The 15,109-nt window shown below is 40.2% G+C and overlaps 1 protein-coding gene and 1 pseudogene across 5 annotated transcripts in view; one reads left to right on the top strand and one right to left on the bottom strand.

Annotated features, from left to right (window-relative positions):
* Positions 1 to 15,109, bottom strand: part of CREBRF (CREB3 regulatory factor) — a 69,028-nt gene that overhangs the window by 50,208 nt on the left and 3,711 nt on the right. The window lies entirely within an intron of this gene.
* Positions 12,375 to 12,743, top strand: LOC142441129 (adenosine 5'-monophosphoramidase HINT1 pseudogene; annotated as a pseudogene).

Below are 15,109 nucleotides of genomic sequence, written 5' to 3'. Positions count from 1 at the left end.
GCTATCAAGTCGATGATGACTCTTAGTAATGCCCCATGAGGTTCCAAGACAGTAATTTAAAAAAAAAAATTTTTATTAGCACCTAATCCACATATCATACAATTCAATAGTTCAATCATATCAAGAATTGTACAATCATTACCACAATCAACTATAAAACATTTCCCTCCCTACCTCCCCCATGGTTAAATCGCCTTTAAAAGTGAGTTATGTAATCACAATCAGTTCTAGTGCTCCCTCCCTGCTTCCCACCTTCATTGTTTCCTGCCAAAATCCCCTAACCCTCCCCATTTCCACCCTCCCCCATGCCAACATCCCCTATAAACCCTTGCATCAGTTATTATCACTATGGATTCACTCATTCTGTCCTTCACAAACTGGGGAACCCAATAGAAACAATACAAAACAAAATTGAAATAAAGTGGTAAAGCATAAAATAATAGTACAAAGATAAAAACACAAATAATGAGTAAGAAACAAAAGACCACCCTCAATATTTAAAAAGCCAGGGAAGAAATTTTTGTCATAGAACATGAGTTACTTGCACCTAGAACAAATTCAGGTTGGGTCAATTAGGGAGGTCAACAGACCAAATGATTGTAGCTCTTTACAGGAATAGAATGCCCTGTCTTTCTTCTGAGGAGCAGCTGATAGTTTTGAACTGCTGACCTTGCTGATGGCAGTTCTATCAGTAAGCACTATGTTATCTGGGCTCCTCAAGTTCCACCTAACCTTCTATATTGTATGTGCTTTTGACCGTGTCAACCATTCAGACCTTTCTGAAAATTACTTTGCAAAACTGTCTTTCAGATTCATACTAAGTCAATCCATTCCTGGTTCCAGGAATCAGAAATCCCTATACCTCTGAAACACTGAGGAAGTAGAGGCTGCCTAGGCAGAGGAGTGGTGGTGGTAGTGTGTGTGTTTAGGGGAAATGTTGGGGCCAAGTTCTCCCCTTTATTTTGTAATATAAATCTTGTAAATAAACTTTAAGATGTCATTTTTCACCCACCCATAATCAAGTTTCTGAAAAACAGGAAACTAAAACAATCCTTGAACTAACTACATGCTTTTCTTTCTTGTTGTGTTTTGTTATGTTGTCAGTGGCTTGTTGTTGTTTTGTTGTATATTGTTGCTTGGTTTTGCTCTGTCTTGTTTTTGTGCATGTTATTATCTCCGCAGGTCTGTCTAAAATGGTGGTGAGGAGGGGGTGGGAGGCCTGGTAGGGCATGATCAAAGGTAATGTAACGAAGAGATTGCTGAAACCCAGGTGGGGACAGAGCATGATAGTGGGACAGGAGGAAAGTCAAGAAAAATAGAGGAAAGAGCTGGGAGGCAAAGGGCATTTATAGAGGTCTAAATAAAGACATGTACATATGCAAATATATGAGGATGGGGAATAGATCTATGTGCCTATACTTATAGGTTTAGTATTAAGGTAGCAGAAGGACATTGGGCCTCCACTCAAATACTCCCTCAATGCAAGAATAATTTCTTCTATTAAATTCCCAACACAACTCCTGAAGACAAAGCGGGTGAATAAGAAAATGTGGTGAAGAAAGCTGATGGTGCCCCGCTATCAAAATATATAGCATGTGGGGTCTTAAAGGCTTGAAGATAAACATGTGGCCGGCCATTTAGCTGAAAAGCAACAAAGCCCACATGGAACACACCAGCCTGTGTGACCACGAGGTGCTGAGGGGATCAGTTATCAGGCATCAAAGAACAAAAAATCGTATCATTGGGTGCACACCTCCATGATACGATCGCTGAGGACAAACGGGTGCATAAGCAAATGTGGCAAAGAAAGCTGATGGTGCCTGGCTATCAAAAGGTATAGTCTGGGGTCTTAAAGGCTTGAAGGTAAGCAAGCGGCCATCTAGCTCAGAAGCAACAAAGCCCACATGGAAGAAACACACCAACCTGTGCGATCACAAAGTGTCGAAGGGATCAGGTATAAGGCATCAGAACAAAAAATCTTACCATAATGAATGAAGGGGGAAATGCAGAGTGGAGACCCAGAGCCCATTTGTCAGCAACTGGAGATCCCCTTGCAGAGGGGTCTAGGGGAGGAGATGAGTCAGTCAGGGTGCAATGTAGCACCAATGAAGAATACAGCTTTCCTCTAGTTCCTATATGCTTCCCCCCCCTTTCTCCCCTACTATCATGATCCAAATTCTTCCTCGCAAGTCCGGCTAGACCAGAGGATGTACACTGGTGCAGATAGGAGACAGAGGCACAGGGAATCCAGGGCAGATGATACCTTCAGGGCCAAGAATGTGAGCGGCGATACTGGGAGAGTGGAGGGTGAGTGGGTTGGAAAGAGGGAACCGGTTACAAGGATCTACATGTGACCTCCTCCCTGGGGGATGGACAACAGAAAAAGGGGTGAAGGGAGACATCAGACAGGGCAAGATATGACAAAATAATAATTTATAAATTATCAAGGGCTCATGAGGGAGGGGAGAGTGGGGAGGGAGGGGGAAAAAAAGAGGACCTGATGCCAAGGGCTTAAGTGGAAAGCAAATGCTTTGAAAATGATGAGAGCAATGTGCTTTACACAATTGATGTATGGATTGTGATGAGTTATATTAGCCCCTAATAAAACGTTTTAAAAAACAGGCAATTAGATGCCAAACTCAATGGTTATAAATTTATATCATTATTCATACACCACATCCTGCTGCTATTAGTCTTTAAAGATAGAAAATATGCCTTCACCCACAAACTGAATGTGAGAAGATGATGTCCTAGCCTAAGCAGTACTGATCATGACCTAGTAAACACAGTCTTTTCTGCTTCTACCTTGCTAACTTTTTATCCCTGGCTCAGTCTAATGTCTTTTTTCTCCCTCGTCAAAGAGTTTTTTAAATAGCAAGGTTGAATTCCATTTGCCAACAACATACCGTATATACTTGCTATAAGCCAACTTGCTATAAGTCAACCAAGGTGCCTAATTTTACCACAAAAACTGCATTTAAAATGTACTGAAAAAACCAGCGTATGCATGGGTATACATGGTAGTTAAAACCACATTTTACATGGAATCCTGAATAGCTAAATTACTAAATCTCAAAAAGGATAATTTCTTGAGCTGCAGTCTTGAAGGTACACAAGATCTCTCAGAATTTGGCTTAATTTCTTTTCAAAGGCTTCTACTCAACTCTGATATCTGGGCTACAAAGACAACTAAAGCCCTTGAGAACTGAAATGAAAGGCCACTCAGTAGAGCCCTGGGTCAATGTGAGTTGAATGGATAGGGTGACTCTCTGTTTCTGCAATCAGCTATCAATATTGGCACGGAGCACAAGAATAAGAGCACGAAACCTTCTTAACATAACCCAAGAATGCAATTCTTAAATAGTTGTTCCGTTAAAAAAATAATTCAATTCTAACTCCAGCCCCCTTGGATGCCAACTGGAGACAACATATTCACACTTGATATTTGTGCAGCTGTTTACAGATTACAAAGAACAAGACTCTGCCCTATTATTTGATAAAACAATGTGAGGATTTTCATAAAAAGAACTTGGTGAAGTAATCAGGGTAATTATTAGCAATAACAATACTTCTACACCCTGTCTAGCCCCTTTAACATTATTTTTTAAAGTTCAGGGAAGTACAAAAGATTTGTCCAAGGTCATTTAATATGTGAATGTTTTCATGAAAACCCGTCAGCACAGAGACCATTTCCACTCTCAGTGCCTCGATTATCTCTAGAAACTACTACGTCCATTGAGTCCATTCAGACTTAACAGGACTGAGTAGAACTGCCCCAGTTTCCAAGGCTTGAATCTTTAAATATCATTCTCCCTAAGAGCAAAAATGGCTGGTTCAACCAGCCAATCTTTCAGTTAACAGTCAAACACTTAACCACTGTACCACCAAGAGCCCCTTATCTCTAGAGGACCCCAAATCTCCCATCTGGTCTAGACATGCAGCTGCATGAAACGAACTGAGATTCATGTAGTTCTATGTCTACATCGTATCACTTGAGACATAGCATGCCAGCTCCCCACAGCCACTTTCTGTGAATAGAGCCATCATTCTCAGATATCAGGTGTGAAACACTGTTCTCAGTGCTTACATTTTATTTCCCTCCTCCCCAATCATTTTGTTGTCGTGCCCATTCTTTTTAACAAACATACCCTGACCACTTACCTGGTACAGAGCATATACACATATTTGAGTTTTCCTTTCCTACTTTCTAAATCCTTGACTTTCATCTTCTTATATTTACGAGTCCAATATTTGCCCTACAGATCTGTCTCCAGCTTCTTTCCAGTTTTTATCTCACTGCCATCCAGTCTATGCTGACTCACAATGACCGTACAGGACAGGGTCCAATGCATAACCCACTAAGCTACCACAGCTCCTCCAGTTCATATGGCCCACCATAAAATTATACCACGAAACCACTACATTCAGTAAGCACTGTGGCTCATCCATTTTCAACCACTCCCAAACACCTCCTGGATCATGTCTAAAATACTCAAACACAATCAAACTATCTTTCCAACAATCTTCTACTGCTATAACATAATACTAATATTCTTTTTTTAATACTAATATTCTATAAACAAAACACTTAAAAAATTCCTCCTGCCATGAAGTTGATTCTGACTCAGAGCTAGTCTATAGGGCAAACAAAGTAGCACTCCCTGTGGGTTTCCAAAACTGTTCATCTTTACAGGAGTAGATAGCTTCATCTCTCTCCAGGTAGTTGGTGGGACTAAACCACTGACCTTGTGGTTAACAGTTCAATGCATAGTTCACTATGCCATCAGGCCTCCCAAATGTAACTCCACTCACTGTTATCGAGTCAATGCTGACTCACAGAGACCCACTGTGGGTTTCTGAGAATAAAACTGTTTACAGGAGTAGAAAGTCCAGTTTTCTCTTAAGGAGCAGCTGGTAGCTTTGAACAGACCATGCGGATTGTAGCCCCACGCAGAACCACTACACCACCAGGGCTCCTAAAACCTAACACACCACTAAGGATCTCCAACAGTGAACCTTTGCTCACAATATTTTTGTCTTTTCCACCTTGTCTCCAACACTAGATTGTAAAAATCTTGGCGAAGAATCATACTCGGGTAGTGCTAAAAGCAATGCCTTTCCCAGAGCAGGAGTCCTGAAGAACGAATGGGAAACTCTAAAATGACAGGTCTCGCTGGATAGAGTCAAAGGTGGGGGCACTTTTCACATAGAAAGAGAACATTACATAGCAGTCAGTCATTGAATATTTATTTATTGAGCAGCTCTTCCTTGTTCCAAAGTATCTTGAATAGCTTAATTTGAGTCTTGAGCACCTGTAGTATTATGTTGTAAAAATATTTTAAATTGTATTGTACTCTTGACCACACCCCCACCAGGAGGAGTGCAGTGTAAATTGCAGTTTTAAAGACCTGAGATAATTCTTGTTTAGGGAGGAAAGAGGTAGAGGAATGAGTAGAATTTAGAATTACTTAAAACCACTGAACATTATTTTTCTTATCTATTTTTATTCTTGCATACCCACACATTTTCTTCTGCTTGTGAAAGATATGAGTTCTAAAGAATCACTTTGTCCTCTGAGCTATTCGGCAGAAAGAAATCCAAAGAACCGCACAAGGGAACAGCAACCCCTTCACAATATAAGGTAGTAGCAGAAAGGCAGACAGTGGTGAAGGAGAGAACACAATTGAGCACAGATCAAGCAGATCCTGATTCAGATGTGAAAACCCAAATTCTCAGCAGGGGGTCGAATCAAACTAAAACAGTTCAAAGCCCTGCTACGGGAACAGCCTCAGTGCTCTGCTAACTGGACTCTGGGCAGTTCTTCAATAGTGATTTCTGTCTCCTCTCTTTTTCCGCTTTGACACATTTTCAAATGTGGCTTGACCATATACTAGGACAATTCCCTTCAAATCCCTTCCTGTTATGTGAATGGGCCATTTAGGTGGCACAAGACTGCAGACCGACTGGTGGAGAGGTTATGGGAACAGACTACTAAAAGGCTTTGGATCCACCTGTTCTGCACTGTTATCTCTTTGAACACTGCAAAAGATGCCTGTTTGGTGCTAATACTCCTAACAGGCTTGTCTAGATTCAAGACAGATAGGTTTGCTTTTTAACGGAATGTTTGAGATTTCATTCCAGAGTCCCACTCGCCTTCCGTTGTGTGTAGCTGCAAGAATTCCCCCTCCTTAGAGGAATATTGCGGTTTATATGTAAAGTGTCTATACATGGCACAAAATTGATGCTCAATAAATATGACTACTTTTATTCTCAGTTCCTTCCTTGGTAATAATTATGTTCTTGAGATGTGGCTACGAAGGAATAAACCCAAACTCACCTCAGAATTCTAGATTATCTAAAATTCCACATTTGATTATGACAAAAACCTAGCCACCTGGAATTAGCAAGCATAAGGGCTACTCAGGTAGCCTTTGCCCTCGGCTTTATGAGAGTGAATGTCAACTATGCAGGTTTAGTCAGGTAAGGAATCTTTGAATTCACAAAGCAATTAATAAAGCTGCAAACTAGTCATCTAACTATCCACAATAAAGAACTGACAGTGAAATTACAAAGGGAAAGGGCCTCTTCAGGGAGATTATTGCTCTTACATGCAAATTATCACCTTGTTATAGTTACTCTAGTTTCACCAAAGATTCTGGGCAACTTACAGTATTGGTCTTACATAAAAGTCACTTTTATATCCAATAACACACACACACAGTTTATTTTTGTTTCAAAGGGACTCATAATAAATCAACCAAGGAGTCCAACTCTGGATAGAATCAGCAGTTAGCAGACAAGAAATACAAAGAAAAAACAGAACTTGATTTAATTCTCTGTCAGGAATTCAGGATTCTTGATATCTCCCCAATCAAGAGGAAAGACTAAAATCCATTTGTAGTGATTTGTTGGTTTTAACTTATGAGTTTGTACAACTAGTAAAACAAAGGTAATCCAGATCTAATGAGTTCTCTCCTCTAGTTCAGGACATTTTAAAGCTAGATAAGTTAACTGTAGGTTTAAAGCAGTGGTCCCATGATGGCCTGCAGCCACAATCAATGCCCACAGATGGGTTCTGTTCAACCCACACATTGTGCTTCACAGTCTTTTTATTTTTTTAATTGCCAGTGATTCCTGGTTTCAGATCAAACTTTGGGGAAAAATGAAATCAGATATGGCAACATTTTATCTGGTAAGAGAACCAACTGAACTAAACAAAACAAATTTAACAGGCATATGCTCTTCAACTGTTCTAATCCCACTTTACAGATGGGGAATCTGAACTCAGTGATGCTCAAAACCACCGAGTTAGCAAATACTTGGCTGGAAATTTAGCTAGCTTGAGGGCTTTCACTCTTAACCACTCTTCCACTCCACCTCCAAAAATAACAAACAGCTGCCATTGAGAGAAGTTTCACTTAAGGCAACCCCAGGTGTGTCAAAGTAAACTGCACTCTTCTGTGTTTTCAGTAGTTGATTTCTTACAAGGAGATCACCAGACCTTTCTTTTAAGGTGCTTCTGGGTTGCCTCCGAGCTCCAACCTTTTGGTTAGGAATGGAGGGCATTAATGTTTTGCACCACCAAGGAACACTAGCTTCCAAATGGGTAGTTAACGTTCAGAAAAACCAAACCCATTGCCATCAGTCAATTCCAACTCGTACTGACCCTATAAGACAAAGCAGAACTGCCCCAAAAGTTGCCATTATTTTTCTCCCATGGAGCAGCTGATGGAGTCAAACCTCTATTCTTTTGATTAGTGTGGCTAACCACTGTGGAGCTGTTAAAGAAAGATATTGTGCATGTATGTTCACAATAAATGGGAATCAACTATTGATATACGAAACATCACAGGTAAATTTTAAAAACACTATGTTAAGTCAAACTCAAAAGACTGCATGATTCCATTTATGTGAAATTCTAAAAAAGCAAAAGCTGTCATAGAACAACTCAGTAAGTGAGGCTGAGGGGTGGAAATAGATTGCAATGGGGCAGGAGGAAACTTTACAGGATGCAAAAATTCTATGTCTCTGTTGTGCTAGTTAGATGTCGGCATAATTTGTTCAAGCTCAAACTACACATTTGAGCTGGACAGATTTCACTTTATGTAAATTAAACCTCAATAAAACTGATATTTAAAAAGACATTTTAAAAATACTATAAAACTACAGAGAAAAACCACAAGTCTACCAGAGAATGTTTGGGAAAGCTTCAGAAGAATAAAGACTTGAACTGAATCTAATACAGAGCAATTTTAAGGCACTTCAGAAATTCTACTTCTGAAGTAGATACATACTCATATTCTGCACCGTAGACCACAAGCAGTGACATATTTGAAAACACGGGAAAATGCTCCATTAACAGAAATTTAGACAGATGGATAATTAGTACTTGGCTAGGTATCAAAGACTAGTTGGGCTTAGATTTCCAGAGAAGTAATAAACACATGGGTTTACTACATTATTTCACATGCAAAAAAAAAGCTGATAGTATGAAAGACTGTTGGTTGTTGTTGTTGAAGAAAGCAAAGGAAGTGGGAAAGTGAAGGTCAAAGGGAGTATGAGACGGAAAGGAATCAGATAGGTGTAATAAAGGCAAGAGCACTTCCCTTGGTGCCAACAGACTAGAAGAGAAGAAGGAAAAGGTTAGGCACGATCATGACAAAGGGCTATTAAAAAGAGCTAGGGAGGAAAAAGACCATACATCCAAACGCAGAGCAACAGAGAAGAGATTGGGAGAGACCTGACAGCATGAGCTGGCCCAGGGGAATCAAAGGACAAGATGATCACACAAAAGTTCAAACTGCCTAAATTTCACAAATCAGTCTCTCCTCTGCCTCCTCTCCCATGCTCCCTTCACACTGCCTTAGTCTGCGTCTTCTCATACCTTCCCTGAACCCCACACACTTTGCTTATGTTTCATACCTCCTTGATCTAGACTAGAACACTTTGACTAGTTTTCCAAATCCAGTTCAAATGCCACTTTTCTGTAAAGCTTCTCCAGCATTTACACATGGAGCTCACGGCACCCTTCGAGACTCACAAGACAGTTTGTTTTGAAATAATGTGATAATGCTGACCTGCAATGTCTGTCTCCTCGACTAGTCTATGGGCAGCACCATAGATTTCATACTAAGGACAAAAAACCATAGTAAAAACAGTACAGGTCTATTTTGTTTCATACCACATAAGCAGAATAGTACAAGCTATGCTCTTGGAAGAAATTCTACAGTGAGCCAATTCCTAAACTACAGACTATTTTCAAAAAGAGTATATCCACCCTACCCCTAATTCCTTCTCATACCACCCATGACCTTTTGTAAGTTTTACTTCTGTTAACGCTTCAGATTTTTCGGCAAAGGAAAAGCCTGCATTAGAAAAGAATGCAGTTCCATCAAGAATAAAGTGGCAATTAAAGAGGGAACTTCCTCTATGAAATAATACCTGAAAACATCTAAAGAAAATTCATTATGCTGAGGAAAATAAATGCACAGCAAGCAAATGAAGAAAACTGGCAGACAAGAAACTTTACAGGAGTAGAAAGCCAAGCCTTTGTCCCATGAGCAGCAGCTGGTGGTTTCAAACTGCTGCCTTTGTATTTAGTAGCCCAACACCCTTACCAACTATGCCACAAGAGCTCAAACTCACTAATATCCCAAATTAAGTAATTATGGATTGGGTCCACAATCAATACCATGGAAGCAGCAATGGACATAACCTGCCTCAGATTTGCTATGAATGACCTCTCTAAAATGTTAAAAAAGATGTCACACTTTGATGTGTAAAGTGCACTTAACTTACACCATATTTTCAATCGCTTCTTACACAGGTGAAAGCTGGACAATGAATAATAAGGAAGACTGGAGAAAAATTGATGCATTTGCCTTATGGTGTTTGAAGAATACTGAACATGCCAGAAGAACTAATACATTTGGAAGAAATACAGCTGTATACTCCTTTAAAACAAGGATAGTGCGACTTCATCTCATGTACTTTGGATATGTTATCCGGAGGGATTCTGCCCCTAGAGAAGGATGTCATGCTTCGGGGTGAGCCAGTGGAAAAGATGACCCTCGAGGCAATGGAATGAATGATACACTGGCTGGCTTGAGACTAGTGTCTCAAGCATAAGAGTGATAGTGAGGGTGGCAAAGGGCCAGACAGTGCTTTGGTCTGTTGTGAATAGGGTTGCTATTAGTTGTAACTGACTTAAGGGCATCTAACAAGCACACATATGACTTTGCAAAAAAAGTTATACAAAAGGCAGAATGATGGGATGATCTGCATTGTCCTGGTTAGCAAGAATGGTAAGCTGGAAAGTCATTTAGGGAGCAGAGTTCCAATACAGATTTTGGAAGAAAGGTCACAACTGGTAAAGACATACAAGGGTTAGCAATGGAACAGAGCTATAAGTATCCCGCAGTCGGTCCCCAGCATTAAATCTCTTCTCCTAATCTAGCATAGTCCACCAGGGTGAATCTGACTTATTAGCAAGAACGTTGCTGTTATTAGGAGCCATGGTAGCGTGCAGGGTTGTGATGGTCTAACTGAAAGATTAGCAGTCAGAAACCACTAGCTGCTCCAATGGAGAAAGATGTAGCTTTTTATCCCATGTAAAGAGTTACAGTCTTGAAAACCCAAAGAGGCTGTCCTACACTGCCCTACAGGGGCACTATGAGTCAGAATCAACTTGACCGCGGGGGTGGGGTGGGGTGGGTGGGTGGTGTGTGTGTGTGTGTGTGTTTAGGTGCTGTTGACTCATAGTGACTGTGTGGGTGGGGGATGGAGTGGGGGGTGGTTAGGTGCTGTCTACTCATAGTGACTATGTATTTTACAGTGTTTCCTCCCAAAAGGGGTCCTACAATGCAGATGAACAATTAAAACAAACCTTTAAGAAATAAGCAACTCTATTCACCTTTGCCAGATACCCAAAGGGCAAGGGTGGCAAGAGCTACTGACAATCCAAAGGATGAAGTATAACTTTTCTTTTGTACATGATGGGACTTTATGTGAAAACAAACTAAGAATATAATCCAAGGGACTTTTGGACATCATCAAAATAGCTTCTCTACAAGCTGCTTTAATTTAGAATGTAAGCTTTTTGGTTTGAGCATATGATTGCTCTTTGAGGAAACTCACCTGCCAACTAAGAAACACCCAACATCTCTATTAATGGCAGACTTTAATATCTTTCAGATAAGCTGTCCTTAGCAAGTCACTCCTCTGCTGAAAACACTTTCAAACAGTAAAAGGTGTTAGGTATAGTGTTAGGCACTGAGGCTATAAAAATGAGGCAGACTCTGACCTAAGGAAGCTCACATTCTGAGGGTGTGTGTGGGGGTGGGGTGGGGGGGTGGGGTGAGGGCTACTAAAGATGAACTGAGTGCACACGAAGCAAAGAGGAATGAGAAAGTAAAGATTTTAAAGATGGTCCCATGGAGCCTGAACGACTAGCATATTCAAAGTACCAAGAGCTTGAGAACACATCTTAAAAATTCCCAATATCCTTCTGAGAGTTGGAAAGCAGCATTAATCCCCATCTCTACAAATTAATAAATGGAGCAGTCACTGGGTTACTTTTCAGTTCAAAGAGGTCAACACATTTTTAAAACGTATGCTTCCACTTGAAATAATGGAGGAAAGGGCAAGTTTTATCTTTTTCAGCCCTTTTTGGAAACAACACAAAACACCTCTTCTCTTTAGGTAATCCTACAAACACTCAACCAATGGCACAAGCAACCTGACTCCTAAATTCACTTTATATCTGCATATAAGAGCTAAGTATGTTGAACAATCACTTGGCTAGCTTTTCTCAAAGCAGCTGTCAGTTGTTAGGATCTGCCCAATCAACTTTTAAACAGTAATAGAACCATAGTTTGAGTATATTACGGCTTTGCAGGTGCCCTAAAACCAAACAGTACTTACTACCATCAAGACCATGCTGACTCAAGAGACCCTATAGGACAGGGTAGAATTGCCCCACTGAGTTTTCAAGACTGTCTTTACTGGAGTAGAAAGCCCCATCTTTCCATCTCCAAAGCAGGCGGTGGCTTCAAAGTGCTGATCTTGAGGTCAGCAGCACAATGTTTAATCACTATGCCACCAGGGCTTCTTCAGGTACCATAGCCAATGTTTTTCAATGAAAATTCATCTCAAATAAAATTTACTTTAAATTAATATGAAGTAATATATTGATACTGAAGTCTTTCGGTGGTACAGTTAAAGCACAGAAAGGCTGGAAGTTTGAGTCTACTCAGAGTTGCAGCAGAAGAAAAGGCTGGCAATACACTTCCAGAAAATAAGTCTTTTGAAAACACTTGGAGACCCCGCCTCCCGCCTCCCGCCTCCCGCCTCCCACCGGCTCCCGAGAGGTTGAGATGGCAGATGAGTTCGCCAAGGCTCTGTCACCCGACCTGGCGGCAACACAATCTTCGGAAAGATCATCCTCAAAGAAATCCCAGCCAAAATCAGTTTTGAGGATGACCGGTGCCTTGCTTTTCATGACATTTCCCCACAAGCACCAACACATTTTCTGGTGATAGGTACATTTCCCAGATTTCTGTTGCAGATGATGAGGATGAAAGTCTCCTTGGACATTTAATGATTGTTGGCAAGAAGTGTGCAGCTGACCTGGGCCTGAACAAGGGTTATCGAATGGTGGTGAATGAAAGTTCGGATGGGGGACAGTCTATCACGTCCATCTATATGTTCTCGGTGGTTGGCAGATGAATTGGCCTCCTGGTTAAGCATGCTTTCAGGAATACGTATCGTTTCTCTAGGCAATGATCAGGTCAGCTAGTGCAAATGTACTAGACAGTACCCTTAAATTTGCTTGTGCATGGAGAGATTAAGGAAATAATGGGGGGAGACTCCCCTCATATGTAATAAAAGACATTGTTGAATGGTTAAAAAAACAACACTTTGAGCACAGTTCTCTTATATGCATGAGGTTGCCATGGTGGGATTCCACCCTACCAGTATACCAAAGTTGGCTTGAAACAGCTTTTCAGGAAAACATCTATATGTAAATGAAGTAAATAGAATACAATGTTGCCTGATGCTCTTGGACTAAAAATTTTTCACGAGTCCATTCTGCAGGTACTTCACTATTGCTTGAAATGAAGCAGGTATTTATATACTACAATATCTTCACAAATAATTGTAGTGCTGGCAAAGAATATTGACAATACCATGAACTGCCAGAAGCCAACAGGCAAATCTGTGTTGTAAGAAGTATAGCCAGAGAGCTCCTTAGAAGTAAGATTGATGGGTGAAGGGAGATGTCGGACAGTGCAAGATATGACAAAACAATAATTTATAAATTATCTAGGGTTCATGAGGGAGGGGGAGCAGGGAGGGAAGGGGGAAAATGAGAAGCTGATGCCAGGGGCATCATAAGTGAAGAGCAAATGTTTTGAGAATGATGAGAAAGTAAAAATGTGCTTTACACAACTGATGTATAGATTGTGATGAGTTGTATGAGCCCCTAATAAAATGATTTTTTTAAAAAGTAAGACTGATAAGACTTCAGCTCGTGTACTTTGAACAAGCTACCAGGAGAGTAGCTTGTTCCTTAAAAAGGATCTATCAAGAATGAGACATTTCCATATCCTGTTGAGTTCGTTATTGCGACTTCTAATTCAGTATAGACCAGTGATGATTTTCTTAATTATCACTGGCCCACAATTTACTAGTCACCTTGCCTTTTTCTAGTTTCTGAATTTTTCTGATGATGTATCTAAAGAAATTGAGTTGAGATCTCATCTTCCATGCTTCTAAAGAGGATTCTGTTTGTATTTCTTCTAAGAATGAGCTGTGATCCAATCAAAATAGATGGTAGAGAAGTATAAAATAGTGGGCCATATGACATTAAGAAACAACGATTAATGTTAACAGAAGGCATTGAATAAAACAAAATCCCATCTTCTATTTTGTGAAGTCAATATAATGCCTCAAATGGAAAACTCTAACCATATAAGATTATCATTTGGAATTCCAGTGGCAAATAGCCAAAGATCTGGCTGGGGGGTGGGGGGAGGGACCTACAATAATTTTAATCTAGGAAGAAGGAAATGTCTCAGTGTGCAACAAAACTGTACTTTTTAAGAAGCCTTGTATAATTATTTAACCCTGTTCAACCATGCTAATGTTTCAACCACACTTATGTTTTATAAGAGTAAAAATTAAAATAAAGGTGTTTTCTAAGACTCTTAAAAAAAGATCTATCATGCTTGGTGAAATAGAAGGGCAGCAAAAATGAGGAAGACACTCAGGTGCGATGGACTGACACTGTGGCTGTAACAATGGGCATAGCAACAATGGTGAGGATGGCATAGGACTGGGCAGTGCTTCCTTCTGTTATGCACTAGGTTAGAACCTACTAACTGTACCTAACAAGTACTTTTCAAGTGACTTCAGAATAAATTATGGTCCTAAGTCGAACTCAGCCTCAGTCTGTTCTTGTAAATAATATTTAAATGGAATACAGCCTCAAACATAGTTGATTATTTCTATGCTCCCATTAGAGTTGGTTAGTTATGACACATATTCCACGAAAGCCCAAACCCACTGTGTTTAAGTCAATTCGAACTCAAAGCAACTCCATTACAGAGTAGAATCACTACAAGGGGCTTTCTTACTGCAATCTTTATAGAAAAGCAGTCCTAGTCACACAGTAGGTTAAACACTGGGCTCCCAATCACAGGTAGGTTCAAACCCACCAGCTGCTCCTTGAGGTGTGAGGCTGTCTGCTCCTTAGAGATGTATGGTCTCAAGCAGTTCTACTCTGCCCTATAAAGTTGCTGAGTTTGAATCAACTTGACAGCAGTGGGTTAATCTTTGTGGAAACCTAACACCAGACCTTACTTCTGTGGTGCCATTTGGGTGGGTTTGCACTGCCAATCTCTAATTTAGCAGTCAAATGCAAACTGTTTCCAACACACAAGGATTCTTATATGACCCACAAAGTCTAAGGATTTCCTATTTGATTTGACCCATTAAGAAAAAATCTGCTGATATAAAATTTAAAACAATTCAAAAAAAATTAAAATAATTCAGAACCAATGATATGACAATTATAATTGGACTAACAGCTTAGCTACCCTGCAATGAG

Source organism: Tenrec ecaudatus, chromosome 2 (genome assembly GCF_050624435.1).
Source record: "Tenrec ecaudatus isolate mTenEca1 chromosome 2, mTenEca1.hap1, whole genome shotgun sequence".
NCBI classification, from domain to species: Eukaryota; Metazoa; Chordata; class Mammalia; order Afrosoricida; family Tenrecidae; genus Tenrec; species Tenrec ecaudatus.
Note: the sequence above shows the minus strand (reverse complement) of the source record. Positions and strands in the feature narration are given on the sequence as shown.